This window comes from Garra rufa, chromosome 1 (assembly GCF_049309525.1).
Source record: "Garra rufa chromosome 1, GarRuf1.0, whole genome shotgun sequence".
Lineage (NCBI taxonomy): Eukaryota > Metazoa > Chordata > Actinopteri > Cypriniformes > Cyprinidae > Garra > Garra rufa.
Genome location: NC_133361.1, coordinates 28,656,982 through 28,672,870, shown reverse-complemented (window position 1 = coordinate 28,672,870; position 15,889 = coordinate 28,656,982). Strand labels below are relative to the sequence as shown.

At 38.9% G+C, this 15,889-nt stretch overlaps 1 protein-coding gene across 1 annotated transcript in view; it reads right to left on the bottom strand.

Moving 5' to 3' along the window:
* The window catches only part of baiap3 (BAI1 associated protein 3), a 73,928-nt gene extending 65,236 nt beyond the window's left edge, over nucleotides 1-8,692 (bottom strand). Inside the window, exon 1 of the mRNA XM_073838685.1 lies at nucleotides 8,503-8,692. The gene's annotated coding sequence lies outside the window, so the exon portion shown is untranslated. The remainder of the gene's footprint in view (nucleotides 1-8,502) is intronic.
* Nucleotides 8,693-15,889: the final 7,197 nt, after the last annotated feature.

Here is a 15,889-nt window from a genome sequence, read left to right as displayed (position 1 = left end):
ACTTGCATCTATGTTCTTATTATTAACAACAAATGTAAAGTAGCAAAAAATGACTTTATCATGATATTAATGAATTACTATATTTTGAAATAAGATTTGGCTTGATCCTTTTAGCTCTTATCAAAGTCTCACCTTAGTCCTGTGTAGGCACTGGCATGTGATTTTTATTATTGTTTTTTTTTTTTAAGTGGATGCAAAACCTTTTTTAATAGATAAAATAATTATAACCTCCATTTGGATCATCTATTATTCATTTACCTTACCTGTCATTCTATGTTTTTGTTGTAACATCGGGTAGTAGTAGTAGTAGTATCGAGACATTTAAGTATTCAGTAGTAGTATCGAGATATGCAAACACCACATAAGTGAATTTTGTTTCCAATGTCCCCTTTAACATTAATGATATGTGCTGTGAACATCTGTGTGCTCTATACACCATTTCCTATTTATTCTATTGCTCTCGGCTCACCAATCCAACAGGAACACTGTTTTCATAATCATTTGTGATGGCAGAACATGTGATTGTCATTGACGCAATCACCGCTCTCTTCTCTCACAATGAAGTCTTTCTGGGTAAGCGCTGAGAGACGGCCCATAACCGTGTCTCCAGTATTTCATAAATTGGAGAAATGTCAAGTGTCCTTCTCATTATGAAGCTCTGAATGGTGGGGTAAAAGGTTGCCTGTATGGGTGCCAATTTTTTTTTTCACTTTAATAATGAAATGATATACACATATATTTAATATTTTAACCTGCCTAGCCACTATGTGATCCAATCAAATCAGACCCACAATTCTTTCTCAGAACGTGCCATCTATATTAGCTGTGTGGGTGTAGAATACCCTGAGCTTTTTCTCCCCAAGCGAGATGTTGGAGTGAAAGCTATGTCTAACCTGACTGACAAAAAGACAGACGGAGCTGCGGATCAGTCAGCAGAAGGGCAGAGCTAGGGCTGTCGCGGTTAAGGAATTTCCCTTGCGGTAATTTTGAGTGGCTCAGTAGCGCGGTATGCGGTATTACCGCCATATAATTGTGTGTAGGCTGTTACAATGTAAGGTCATATTCAGAAATCAATAAACCGAAACCAAATCGCGTTGATATATGAAGTGAAGTAAACAGTACTTACATAGAAACCTAGCTAGAAAGAAATGCAAATTTTGAAGAAAAAATGTCAGACATACTTAGAGGCTTTGCATCTGAAATCTTCGTGTAGGCTATATAACAGTTAGCGCGCACCCTCGAGTCTGACTGGATGAGAGACTTTCTGTCAGTATTTTACCTGCGTGTTTTAGGCGAGCTGTCAGTCAGTGCAGTTTCATTGATACGCCACAAGATGGAGGCAAGAGACTATCTTTGAGTAAGTCTTTAATCCGTTCATTCAACTATACGTTCAAAAACGCTTATTTATTCAAAGAGAGACGTAATGAAACACGATGTTAAAATCATTTCAACTTTAATCGCCACTTTTAAAGGCTCAGCTGACCAGCAGAGCATCGATGTTAAGACAGAGATTTCACTTTCCTTGGACATGACAAGCTAGTTTCACATACATGCATGACTCGATCTGAAAGACAGATGCAGGTAATCGCACAAGCTCAGTCGATCTCTCTCTCATTCGCTGTCTGTTTAGGCTTGTTAAGTGCATATCTACTGAGCCTCATAATAAACACATTATGTTATCATTACTAACTTATTACTAATTTAATATTCAGCACACAGGCATTAAGTGAGAAGGGCAAATCCTTAGGAAAAAAGAAAACAGGCAAATATCGCGGTTGCTGCGGTTGTTGCATTCCTCTGCGGTTATGCACGTCAATAGCGCGGTATTGCGATATTGCGGTTATCGCGACAGCCCTAGGCAGAGCCGGTGTTGCCGGTATGAGACATGGGTTTGCTCAGTGAGTGGGTGATTCCATGGGAACGTAGAAAGATTTCTATTTCTAGAACAGAAGTCATGAGGAAAAAAAATGTATACACAACATATAACTATTACAAAAATAATAGGGCTGTCAAAACATTTTAATCTTTTTCTAGCAATTAATGATACACTTTTTAATGAAAGAAAAAAATGCATACTATCTTTAATAACCAGCAGCTGAAATTAACAGTTGCTTAGTGCCAAATGCAAATAATAATCAGCTTTGAGTATATGAAACAGTGGTACTCGCCAGATGGCCAACTTTTTTTAATTAATTTTAAGAACACCTCAGGACACAATATGGTTTAGTGTGATTATCAAATCACAAAGACTGTGTTATAATTAAATAAACAAGCAATCTAATGCACTGGGTGTCCTTTAATGATTCTCCGTAAATGCTGCTCCACACAAACTCTGTCGCTTAGGCCTATAACATTAACTTGAAAATATAACATGCGCAAACATTGTCACAAGTTTGCAGTGAGAATAGCACTGGGCCAGATTTGCTAACAGCTTGCGCTAGCGCACACCGTCTTTTGGCGTTAAAATAGTACAGTCAGGGTTTACTAAAAACAAGCAGTGAAGAATTAACGCTAAAAACGGCATCTGACTTTATTAAATATGCATTTGTAGGAGTTTCCCTTTCAGATGCAAAATTTATGGTAGGATTGTTTTAAAATGAATCACGCAATGTGATTTACTAACGTTTGTGCTTGTCAAATTACTGGTATTTGTGCCATTATTTAATGCCCAAAAAAATCATTGCTTAAAGCAGGTGGTAATTTGCAATGCTCTTAGTAGATTGCGCTGGTCATTATGGAAATGATCTGGCTGCGTCTGTGTTCTTTAATGTGCGCATTGTCAGTAAATCACACACAGAATTTTTCCCGCCCATCGGTGCTTTTATGGAATTGTGCTCTAACAATAATTTTCCCTGTTTAGTAAATCAGGCCCTATATATATATCGTCAACAAAAAAGTATTAGTTCAACAGAGAAGTTTCTCCGTGGTTTTCCACCAAAATAAAAGCTCTGTGGTTTTTTGCCTCAATCGCGATATGATTGGATATGACTGGTTATGTTCGGCTGTGATTGGTTCATGCGACAAATTCCGCGTTTGTGAATCAGTCTGAATGAACAATATAATGGCGTTAATGGGAAGACTAATTTAAAAAAAGTACGTAAACAACTCACAGACTTACACTATATTGCCAAAAGTATTGGAACACCACCTTCTAATAAACTGGTTTGACTACTTAATCTTTAAGCATAAAATGACAATAACATGACAATACCTCTGTGTATAAGGCAAAGTTCTAGAAGAAAAAATTCTAGAAGTCAATGTGGAAGAACTTTTCTGGTCTGCATATAGCAAAGTCCTAATCCCAGCTGAACACCTCTGGTGTGAGTTTAAATGCAGACTTTGAGCCAAAAACTCATCACCAAACACCAATGACTTGTACATATGGGTACAGTCATTTTAGACACTTCTATTATGTTTCCATCTTTGTTGCCACAGTTTTAAAAGTGTATTTTTCTGTTCTAAAGAAGGGGGTGTCCCAATACTTTTGTCCATGTAGTGCATGTGCAAGTCATTTGTTTTTTGGTTTTGGAGCAAGGTCTACATTTAAAGTCACTGAATGTGTTCAACTGGGATTAAGACTTTGCATTCTGCAGACCAGTCAATTTCATACTCATGGCAATTACTAAAGCAGTCAAACCTGTTCATTGAAAGGGGGTGTCCCAATACTTTTGGCAATATAGTGTAGATATAACCATTTTGTCGAGTCAAAATAAGACTTAAAATGGCATGAAAACAAGATCTGTGAGAGTTTTTAGTAGGTAATCAGCTCGGTGAAATTTAAAGCAAATATTAAAGCATATTACAGAGCTTTGATGACTGATGATCTAAAAAATTCAACAATCGTTAAAAGTTAACTATTAAAAATAACAGCTAAACATAAGTTCATATACTGTTTAAATACTGTTATTTTTTTTGGAATAAATATAAAAGGCTTAAAAACTGTTGGATGTGGATAATTTGGTACTTACTACTACCGATGGGCTGTTGCGGTCTTGAGACAAAAAAAGGTTAGGAAACACTAATACAGGGCAGGTAGCAGGGCGGAGGAACCAGGGCTCATATCATTACGATCTGAGAGCCGATAAGACCAATAATCCTCCAGGCTGTGATAAAGGGTGTATGGGGCCATCAGGGGATCTATGCCAGCTTATTCCCCTCAAGGCCATTCTCAAAGAGCCAATCTGCAGTGTTGATCAACGTTAACATCAGGCATAATACCACAGACGTTTCGCAATTGGGATCGATCAGACTCGAAACCCTTTTGGTCTCTCTGAAATTAAACTAAATAAGAATAGCTATAGTTCTGTGTCCGTCCAAGCTGCATTTACACTCACTATGTGATGGAACAAATCAGATAGGCGTGCAATGACACAGTCTTTTACACCGAATGTGTTGTGTCATTGAATGCTGAACAATGACAGCTAGTGAAATACTGGCCCTAGTGATCTGACTCACTGCCTACATGGACAACTTCCCTCTAAATCATTGTCCCAATCATCACGGCACCTTAAATGATTCTTAAAAACGTTCAAAATAAGCCAAGCACGCAGTACATGACTGAAAATGCCTCCCTGCGGACACTTAAAGACTCAGTTTCTTGTCTCCTGTCATGTTGCTGTGCACACTACATAGCTGATCGCTGACTAGGAGCGTCAATTACGAGATCATTCTTCTCCCTGATCCTTGAATATGTTCTGCACGAATTTGCTTGCGTACAAACAGGAGACTTGATTCATGAGAACAGCTCAACAAACAACATGTCACAAGTCATTGCACAAGTCATCTCACTGGAAGAACTTCAGTGGACACATGCACTGGGATCTGTGACTTCTTGTAGCAAACCAGCCATCAACTTGAATCAATCAAAGGCAACATGCTAGTCTTGTAGTACTGTATGTATTTGGCTATAGGCAGGGACACAAATAGTGCATAGGAGACTTTATGCACACAATTGATTGTGACGCTGTTGCTAAGGTAATACTGCAATACTGTTAAAAGCATAGCTCAGCCAATAATTAAATTTCTGTCGTTAATTACTCACCCTCATGTCGTTCCAAACCCGTAAGACCTTCGTTCATCTTTCGAACACAAATTAAGATATTTTTGATGAAATCTGAGAGCTTTGCTGCATAGACAGCAAGGGAATGTTGTGATATCTCGTGAATTGTGGTGAATTGACCCAAACGAGAAGAAATCATTGTTATTTGTTTTTGTTTTGTTTTGTTTGAACACAAAAAGTATTCAAAAAATACAAAAAGTAGCTTCATGTAGCTCCAAACACAACCAAATTTTGAGCTATATTCAAGTCTTCTGCAGCTATAAAATAGTTTTGTGGTTCTCGTTCAGCTCACTAACGGAAGATGGAGGATTTTCAGTGGATAATGACTTTATCACATAATGCTTATGGCTTCAGAGGACTTGGAATAGAGCATTAAAAGTTGATGCATTTTTGGACCTTATTCGGCATGGTCACTATAAACTACCATTGTAAATAAAAGAGTCGTAAAGAGAGGGCAAGTCAATGAATACAAATTTCATTTTGGGGTTGGGGTGTGCAATATATATTGTCTTTGATAATATTGTAATTGTTGTTTAAAAGATATGCGATTTGACATTATCGCCTATATTGCAAAAACCAAACAAAAACACATGCATACACTGATGTTGATTAGACTACAGTGCATTTATTTTTTTATTTTTATTTTTATTTTTTCAGGTTAATTTGACAGGGACAATGCACAATACATAAATGTACAATGTGCCAGAATTAGCCAGAAGGCTAATGATTGTAAAATTGGACCTGGACTGATGGTAAAATTTAGAGCTCATGCTTTCACTGCATGATTTAGTCTATTCAAATACATTTAGAGTTCCCCTAAAATTCAAGATAAGGGGGCAAATATGTATTACATGTCATTTATATTTATATAATCTAATATAGTTAATATCACACAATTTGTACGAATTAGCCACCTCGTAAAATACATACAAATTGTGTTTCGATACTGAATCAATCAGCTGTTTGATTGAATAGTTTGAGTGAATGACTCAATGACTCATTCATGCAGTGATCTGCCTCCACCTACTGCTGATTTTAGGTTATTACTTAAAGTATATTTTCTCTTTTTTCACTAAATCATTTCAAATTTAAGTATTCATTGTTTCTTTAAAACATTAAAACATTTATGCAATTGTAACTGCAGGTTCAATACATTCAAGTCCTGCATTAACCAGTCTGTGTGAATGAATCTAAATGAAACTTAAGATGCAAATTCTGTTAGCATTTTAATTTGTTTGGTTACAGCCCTATAGTGTCTTACTATTTAAATTGATTGAATACATTTAGGAATTTGACACAAATGATGATGCATACATTTAATCATGCTAGAAAAAAAGGACTTATAAAGGTAAAAGTGCCCATCCAATGTGAAAATCGCTGTAAACAGATTAGAAAAGTGAATATATGTTACTTATGCAAACTAATCACTGGACAGAATATGAAGAATATCAAACGCTTTGGGAATTAGCTGTGCACAGCAGTCCTAAACCTGCCAAGGTACCAGCACAATAACACCCTTAGCTAATTATCTTTACTGACAAAATGCCAGAAAATATTGAATTTCATTTTTTGTAGATATCGCACCTATTTGGGGTAAATTATTACTATCTGTTACACAAATCTTCTAGTTGTCAGTCCTTTTCATATTAATGGAAACGTATCTTGTGCTGCTTATTTCATGACAGAATAAAACAATAATATTCCCTTTGACTTATTTGACATTTCCTGCCGTTTTAACAAAACTATAATACATATAGTACTCAAAATCAACAGCAAGTTTCAAGTAGTCTTCTCAAATTAGCCAGTGGAATTTTACTCCACTAAAGTGGAGCAGCTGATTATTAAACATAAAGGGGTAAATGATGACGAGCCGTCATGATTTTAGAGAGGAATGAAAAATGGATAGACTTTTGCAAGCCAACAGCTCTAATAAAACACCATTTACTCTGAAATCAAAGGACTCTTAAAGTCCAAGACAGGATCTGATTGCAACACATTAAAATCTATAGTCGGTGTAAAAAGAAGAAGAAAAAAGTAATACAATTCCACTTGTTTTTCTATAGCTGTACTGAGACATTCACAGCAGCTCACAGAAAGACAGATGAGAGAATGGAGTGCTGTCTTTCACCTGTGGCAGGAAGCTCTGCTCACACGTCTGCTCAAGCCCCCATTAAGAACAGCAAAGATTTAAACTGTCAATCAGACACCAAAGGGAAGACTGCGGAGCTTTCACATTCAATTACAGTGGGACAAGCTCTTGCGTGAGCGCTCGCTTCTCTACGGCCAATGTAAAAATAGAAAGTCAGATTTTTCATGTAGATATTGCAATCTTGTATATGATATTTCTAAATTCTCAACAACCTGATATAAAAATCATAGAAAGTATGCATTTTATAACATCTACCATATTTTCCAATCACATTCGACTTACTGTGATTCAATTCTGTTTCAAAACACTGATCTAAGTTGTTTAGCTCCTATGTGCCATTTAATTCTATGTGATTTTCCTCCTTTGTACTAAAAAGTTTTTGCACTCCAAACTGTGTTTTAATGAATACCCTACACTTGATTTATAATTTGCTTCTAGGTTTTCAACCTTATCTTGTGTCTATATGTGTTGTTGTCTTGGCAACTAACTCCCTTTTGCACCATTGCACCATCAACACATTACTCAGGGGTAAAATAAAAAATGTGTTCGCATTTAAATGAAGATTTTAATAGGTACTCTAAGTTGCCCAGACACACGTCTTTCAATTAATCTTGCATTATTTGTACTTTCACTGCACTTTTACATTTGAAATCTAAACAAATATTATTTATTAGTATATGGAGTAGTTTTATACTTTTTCGTTCAAATGAACGTGATATTAAACACTGCATCACTAAATACATCAACAAAACTTAATGATGTATATCACACCATATACAGTTCTACTTGTCTAATGACTGCATACTAAATACGACAATGATGATTCAGATTCAATTCACAATGTTCTTTTTCATTGTCAGATAAATAAATGGATCAATAAATACAAAAACTGCGCCCTCTGAGAGCTACTTTACCAGCCATAACATCTGTTGAAACATAGCTACAGGTGTTGAACAACTATAAGACATAAACAGAAATCGGCAAGGAGAAAACAAAGGCAGAAATATTAAATCAAAAGCTTAAATAGCTTAAGCAGTCACTAAAACGAAATTCAAAACCACAGAAAGCCATTACGCAGACTAAATTAGAAGAAAAAAAACGCGATTTAGTATATTGAAGAAAAAACGCAGGTGTGAAGCAAGACTAAACAAGATATATATTGACTTGCACTTACAGATAATAGAATAAAGCTGGTAATATTTCCCACTCAGGCTTATTAGACTCTACTTCAGTGTTAAATGAAAACATAGCATTCAGGCAGCACAACGTCTAAATCCATAGAAATGCATCTCACCTGTGGATTTCTCATTCACTGCTGTGCGATGCGCGTCTCAGACTGTTTCTGTGCGTCTCAGACTTTTCTTCGCCCATCGAAATCTGCGCAACTGGTTGGTGGTATATCCCTTTAAGACGGGAGATGTCAACTAAGCAATAAACGTTAATTTGTCCTCATCTGATGACAGGAAAACGTTTTAATTTCTCCGAGTTTCCGTCTGCTCTCTTGCGCGCCGGTGTGATCCATATATGGTAAAGGGAAGTGCAAGACTACTTTGCATGCCTCTAGCTGTTGCTGAGGGGCTGTCAGCCGCTTTGCCAAGAAAGAACAGCTTTGTCGTGTTTTATACTATTGTAGAACAAGAAAACGTTTTAGTTTGCATGTTTACATTGTGTACTATGACATAAAACAATAATAAAAGACTTATGCAAAAACAATTAGCTATGAACGTTCATAAAGTGTGAAGATTTGAAGTCATCTCCTTTATATGGAAAATAATAGATTCTCTATAATGGTTGCTTGAGTATTGCCAGCCAAACAGATGAATATCACAATCTGGACAGCCTACAATTTTATAAATCAGCCCAATAATTGACTCTCCCTTGCTGTGGGCTTGCCAGCATTGCATAACTAGGGCAAATTTCACAAAACCTTCATAAAACCTCTCTAGGCTATTGTTTTCAGAGCTCACTGAAAGCAAAGCTTGAGCCAAGACTTGGCACTTATGTAGGTCTCCTCTATTTTGTTCCAATTAGACAAACCAGTAGGAGGAGGTGCTACCCTGCAGACAGTAGATCTGAGACATTTATTAGTATGAGTAAAACAGAAGCGTGGACCCGAGCTCCCAAACAGTGCGGTGACTCACGCTGTCACAGACCAAACGTGTGAGAGCCTTGTGTTCATGCACATGCGTGTGAGAATATGATAAAACGCCATGTTTTTAGTGCTCAGGGCCGGAGGACAAAAAAGCACAGAACGTTGGGGAGTCTTTGTGGATCGCAAGAGGAAAATTACCTCCACTCAAAGAACATTGCTGAGATGTTTTGTTCTTATTCTGTTGTTTTTTCCCCAGGTTTGATTTAATTGTGTGCATGTGACAGGCTATATGGGGGAGGTCTTTAATATTGGCCCACTTCTTCACTAATAGGCTGATCTTATTGAGCTTATTGATTAGCGGTCTTTCAATGTGGGGAACTAGATTAGATTAGTGTCAACATAGCTATTGGACTAGCAAGCGTCAGTCTCAAAAGACAGATCTGGCAAGTCAATTCAGGAAATTAAAACACAATCTTTGCCAAATGCCAGTTGTTCATTTTGGTTAAAGTCCCACACAAGAGCTTTTAGACTCTAGCACAACCCAGGTGATTTAATCACCGGCCATTCTTGTTCAAAGAATTATCGAGATCACCTGGAGGTCAGACACCCTCCTTAAATCTGTAAAAAGAACTCTCTGACAAAAGAAATAAGTCCGTTTTATATATGTGTGACCCTGGACCTGTCATGACTCTGGGCTGTGCCTTTTCCCTCCTCCACCGGAGGTCGCTGTTTTCCCTTCCCTGCACTGCACTTCCCTGATTGTTGCACCTGCCTTGATTTTGTCACCTGTCTTCCCCAGCTGATCACACTTATGATTTGTCCTTATATTCTCTACTCGTCCTTCACACTGTGAGTCTGCATTATTTCTGATACCCGTTTATGTTATGTTCTTGTTTTCCTGCTCTGATCCAGTTACTGTCGTGTTTGCCGTGTTGGCTTTTTTGTATTGTTTATTCGTTTGTTTGTTTATATTAAATTCCTTACTTACCTGCACTTGGACCCAGACCTCACCGTTCACACGTGACAGAATGCAGAATCCCCAGATGGGTCCAGCGGGGAGTCATTTTTTTTTCCTCTCCGAGGAGGCGGCATCGGCCGTCCGGTTTGAGGAGAGGATTCGCATCTGCCTGGCCGAGACGGCGCGACGGCGTTCCCGCTTGGCGGTGGGGGCGGAGTGGGGGCGGACGGCTGGGTCCTTTATCTCCGTTCCTGACGCGGCGGTGACCGCGCTCTCTGTTCCGGACGCGGCGGTGACCACGCTCTCTGTTCCGGACGCGGCGGTGACCGCGCTCTCTGTTCCGGACGCGGCGGTGACCGCGCTCTCTGTTCCGGACGCGGCGGTGACCGCGCTCTCTGTTCCGGACGCGGCGGTGACCACGCTCTCTGTTCCGGACGCGGCGGTGACCGCGCTCTCTGTTCCGGACGCGGCGGTGACCGCGCTCTCTGTTCCGGACGCGGCGGTGACCGCGCTCTCTGTTCCGGACGCGGCGGTGACCGCGCTCTCTGTTCCGGACGCGGCGGTGACCGCGCTCTCTGTTCCGGACGCGGCGGTGACCGCGCTCTCTGTTCCGGACGCGGCGGTGACCGCGCTCTCTGTTCCGGACGCGGCGGTGACCGCGTTCTCTGTGCCGGAGGCGGCGGTGACCGCGCTCTCTGTTCCGGACGCGGCGGTGACCGCGCTCTCTGTTCCGGAGGCGGCGGTGACCGCGCTCTCTGTTCTGGACGCGGCGGTGACCGCGCTCTCTGTTCTGGACGCGGCGGTGACCGCGCTCTCTGTTCCTGACGCGGCGGTGACCGCGCTCTCTGTTCCGGACGCGGCGTTCCTCTGGCGGCTATGCCGGCTCGCGTTCCTCTGGCGACTGACGTTCCTCTGGCGGCGAAGCCAACTCACGTTCCTCCACTGCACGGGCCTGGCCCGCCATCCCTCCCCCTGATTCACCTTCCACCGTTCCTCCTCCCTCCAGATGGTTTGTTTTGTTTTGTTTTTTCGTTGGAAATGTCTGGAAGCCGTTCCCTTGAAGGGGGGTAATGTCATGATCTGGGCTGTGGGGTTTTCCCTCAGCCACCTGAGGTCGCTGTTTCCCTTGCACTGCACTTCCCTGATTGTACACACCTGTCTTGTGATCGTTACACTTGTCTCAACTCACACCTGTTCACAATTATACGGACTTTAAAGCTGCTCATGTCTCACTGCTCATTCTGGCTGCATTGTCTTCTGTGTGGTTTGTTTCTGTGTTCCCTGGATCTTTGACCGTGTTTTCAGTTCTGTTTGTTTTGTATTGTTTCAAGTTGTGTTGTGCCGTGTTGGCCTTTTGTTCTGTTTATTTGTGTTTATTTAATTAAAATCTTCTTCCCCGCATTTGGACCCAGATCTCCTCCTTCTCTACGTGACAGAACCACAAAACTAGTCTTACGTAGCATAGGTATATTTGTAGCAATAGCCAAAAATACATTGTATGGGTCAAAATTACTGATTTTTCTTTTATGCCAAATATCGTTAGGATATTAAGATATTAAGTAAAGGTTATGTTCCATGAAGATATTTAGTAAATTTCCTACCGTAAATATATCAAAACATACTTTTTGCTTGGTAATATGCATTGCTAACTTAATCTGGACAACTTTAAAGATTTCCCAAGATTTAGATTTTTCGCAACCTCATATTTCAGATATTTAAATAGTTGTATCTCGGCCAAATATTGTCATATCTTAACAAACCATACATCACTGGGAAGCTTATTTATTCAGCTTCATGTATAAATGAATGTAGCATGATATATAACCCTTAAGACTGGTGTTGTGTTCCTGGGTCACATACTGTATGTAATAAAACGGTTTATTGAACTGTTAAACTAAATAAAATAAAATAAATGGTGCTGATATTTGTCACAACTGTGCGGGAGGTGGATTGGTGGAAATGCAGAGAGACGCCGGGAAACAAAAGTACAAACCAAACACTTATTTAAGAAACTAAAACAGAAATCCAGGGACAGAAAACACACGAAGCAACTTCATCGAGGGACCAACGGGGAGTGCAAACACAGAACTTTAAATACACTGAAAAACAAGGCGTGGTCACAAATAAGCTAACAAGATGACGAGGGGGAAATACAAATATGGGCAAGACTGAACTAACACAGACAAAACTAGGAGGGGGGAGACAAGGACTAAACCATTTGAACTAGAAACAGAGGGGAAAAAACACTAGGGAAACAGAACAGAACAGGACAAAACACCGACATAATCCTGACAATATTTATATGGCCAAAAGGTATGATGAAATTATAACAGTACAGCAGACATAATCATGAGATCATATTGATCAAATATGTTACAGTACAGTTTATAGAGTTAGCATCTTGGTTTTTTATCCTACAGAAATAAGACTGAATGGAGAGACTTGAAGTCCAATTTTTAGATTTCTCCATTTTTAGTTTCTCCAATTAGTGTCATTTCTGTACATGATGATCTTTTTCTAAGGAGAAACATCTAAAAATTATACTTCAAGGCTCTCCATTTAGTCTCATTTCTGTATGTGAAGATCTTTTTCTGAGTAGAAAAAATCTAAAAATTAGACTTCAAATCTGTCAATTTAGTCTCATTTTTCACATACACAGAAATAAGACTGAATGGAAAGACTTGAAGTCAATTTTTTAGATTTTTTTCCTCAGAAAATGATTTTCAAGTTTCACCATTCAGAAACTTGAAACTTAATTTCTGTATGTGAGGATCTATCTCTGAGGAGAAAATTCTTAAATGATACTTTGAGTCTCTCCATTTAGTCTAATTTTTCACACATACCGAAATTAGACTTCAAGTCTCATTCAGTCTCATTTATGTTAGTGTGAAAATTAGACTAAATGAACAGACTTGAAGTCTAATTTTTTAGATTTTTCTCCTCAGAAAATTATCTTCAGGTTTCTCCATTCAGTCTAATTTCTGTATTTGAAGACCTTTTTCTGAGGAGAAACATCAAAAAATTAGACTTCAAGTCTCATTCAGTCTCATTTTTCACACACACAGAAATAAGATCTGAATGGAAAGAATTGAAGTCAAATTTTTAGATTTTACTCTTTAGAGTAAAAAGATCTTCGAGACTCTCCATTCAGTCCCATTTCTGTATGTGAAGATCTTTTTCTGAGAGGAAAAAAAAATAGACTTTAAGTCTCTCTATTTAGTCTAATTTCTGTATGTGAACATTTTTAATGAGAAAATTTTAAAATGTTGGGTTTACATGTTTTATGGGGACATTCCATAGGCGTAATGGTTTTTATACTGTACAAACCGTACTTTCTATCACCCTACACCTACCCTACACCTAAACCTAGCCCTCACAGGAGATTGTGCACACTTTTACTTCATCAAAAAAACTCATTGTGCATGATTTATAAGCCTGTTTCCTCATGAGGACCTGAGAAATGTCCCCACAAGGTCAAAATCTACTGGTATTCCTATCCTTTTGGGGACATTTGGTCCCCACAACGTGATGAATACCAGGTACACACACACACACACACACACACACACACACACACACACACACACACACACACAGAAATGAGACTGAATGGAGACACTTGAAGTCCACTTTTTAGATTTTTCTCCTCAGAAGAAGATCTTCAAGTCTCTCCATTTAGTCTCATTTCTGTATTTGAAGATCTTTTTCTGAGGAGAAAAATCTAACATAACATATCAAACCAAGAACAATGCATCAAACTATGATCTGATTTGCCAAAGTGTTGAAGTCTGCAATGAATCGTCAGATTTCAATATGGTGAAATTCTTCTATTATGCCATCCATGTTCATTTTATTGCTCTTGATGTCTATTTTTCTTTCAAATAAGAAATTTTAGAAGTAATATCTAACACAAATTGGATACTTCGCTTGAGAAAACATAACTGAGAAGTCTGTGAGCGATGAAAGAGCAACTACTGAGTTCTGCTGAATGGATCTCAGACCAGAAAAGTGTCTGACAAGGGCCGGTTGATTTTTTTTTTACAGAGGAGGTAAAAGTAGAAGATTAGATGTTTCTAGACTCGGTTAAATTTGTGTCTTTTATTGGTACATCAGACCCTGTCTCAGGACATTTTACTATTTGTCATCCATGTATGAAGCCTCAGAATTCACGGCGAAGAGGCAACGCAAAGTGTCACTTTACCCCCTCCGGCTCGTTCCTTCTACCCCACCACCAAGCGCACCCCTCACCCATCGACACCACCCACGTCTCCACTGCTTTTCCTCGCTACTATAAATAGGCTCGGACACATTAATTACGTAGCTGCTGGGGTGAGGTGCCTCTCAGTACACTGAAATTATTCTTTAGCAGAGCCAATAAAACAAAGCACCAGCCAGGCATCTCTTCTCAGCAACGGATTTCCAAATGGCTGGAAGAAGCTCTAAACGGCTTTACCTGCACACAAGAAGGTGGGGATAGGAGGATGCGTCCAACGGTTATTTACGTTCATTGATTTCACAGCTGCGCTGAAATCGCAGCACCTGGCTTGAATGCAGGAATGGATTGGGATTGATGCCATCAAACATCTTAGGGAAGCTGCTTTGAAACTGCAGCCTGTCAAGATACAAGCTAATCATATAATTAAACAAGATACTGTATTGAACAGGCAGTTATTCTACAAGCTACAAACAAGAAAAAAAAGTAGATAATTACTCTGAAGTAACTTGAGGGAAGATATGTTTCAATTTCAAGAAGGTGTCATTAGTTCATGTTTGTTAACATAATAACTCACATGAATGTTAAATGAACAATACATTTATTACACTATTTATTAATCTTTGTTAATGTTAGTTAATAAAAATAGACGTTCAGTCAGTTAATGTTAGTTCGCAGGGCATTAACTAATGTTAAACACAACTTGTGATTTTAATAATGCATTAGTAAATGCTGAAATTAACCTTAAATTAATAAATGCTGTAGAAGTGTTGTTCATTCTCAGTTCTACAGTTCTACTGAGTCTTCAAAAGTAACTAATGAACCTTATTATAAAGTGTTACCTTTTTTAATGAAAATTTCTAAATATAATGATGAATCATTTAAGCCATATGTTTGCTAGTTTGCAATGATGGATTTTAAATGAATGATCTCAGTTAGAGAAAGTTTTCAGAAACCAAACTTTGAAAATATGTCCATGAATTAAATTTATATCAAAAATACTTTTATATATACAATTTTTGTAAATACTTTCAGCCTCTTTTCCATATCTTGCACACTTTTGGGACCAATTTTTTTGTATGCTTGCTTGATGAACCAATGCAGCAGTAGACCGTGGTGACGAGATACATAGTAGATTGTCATCGTTAACCGGCTGGATGTCAAAGTGGTGCCCGCGAAATAATATAGGTTTCATAGACAATTGGACAAGCTTTTGGGGCAGACCTGATCTGTTGAAAAGAGATGGTCTTCATCCCTCCGGATGTGGAGCATCTCTCCTATCTAGAAATATGGCACATAGTCTTAGAGTTTGCACTTGACTACCTGGGGCCCAGGTCAGGAAGCAGACAGACTGGCTAAACCGACCGTCTGCTAGCTGTCTCACGTCACAGAAATCAGTTAATTCTCAGCACATAGAG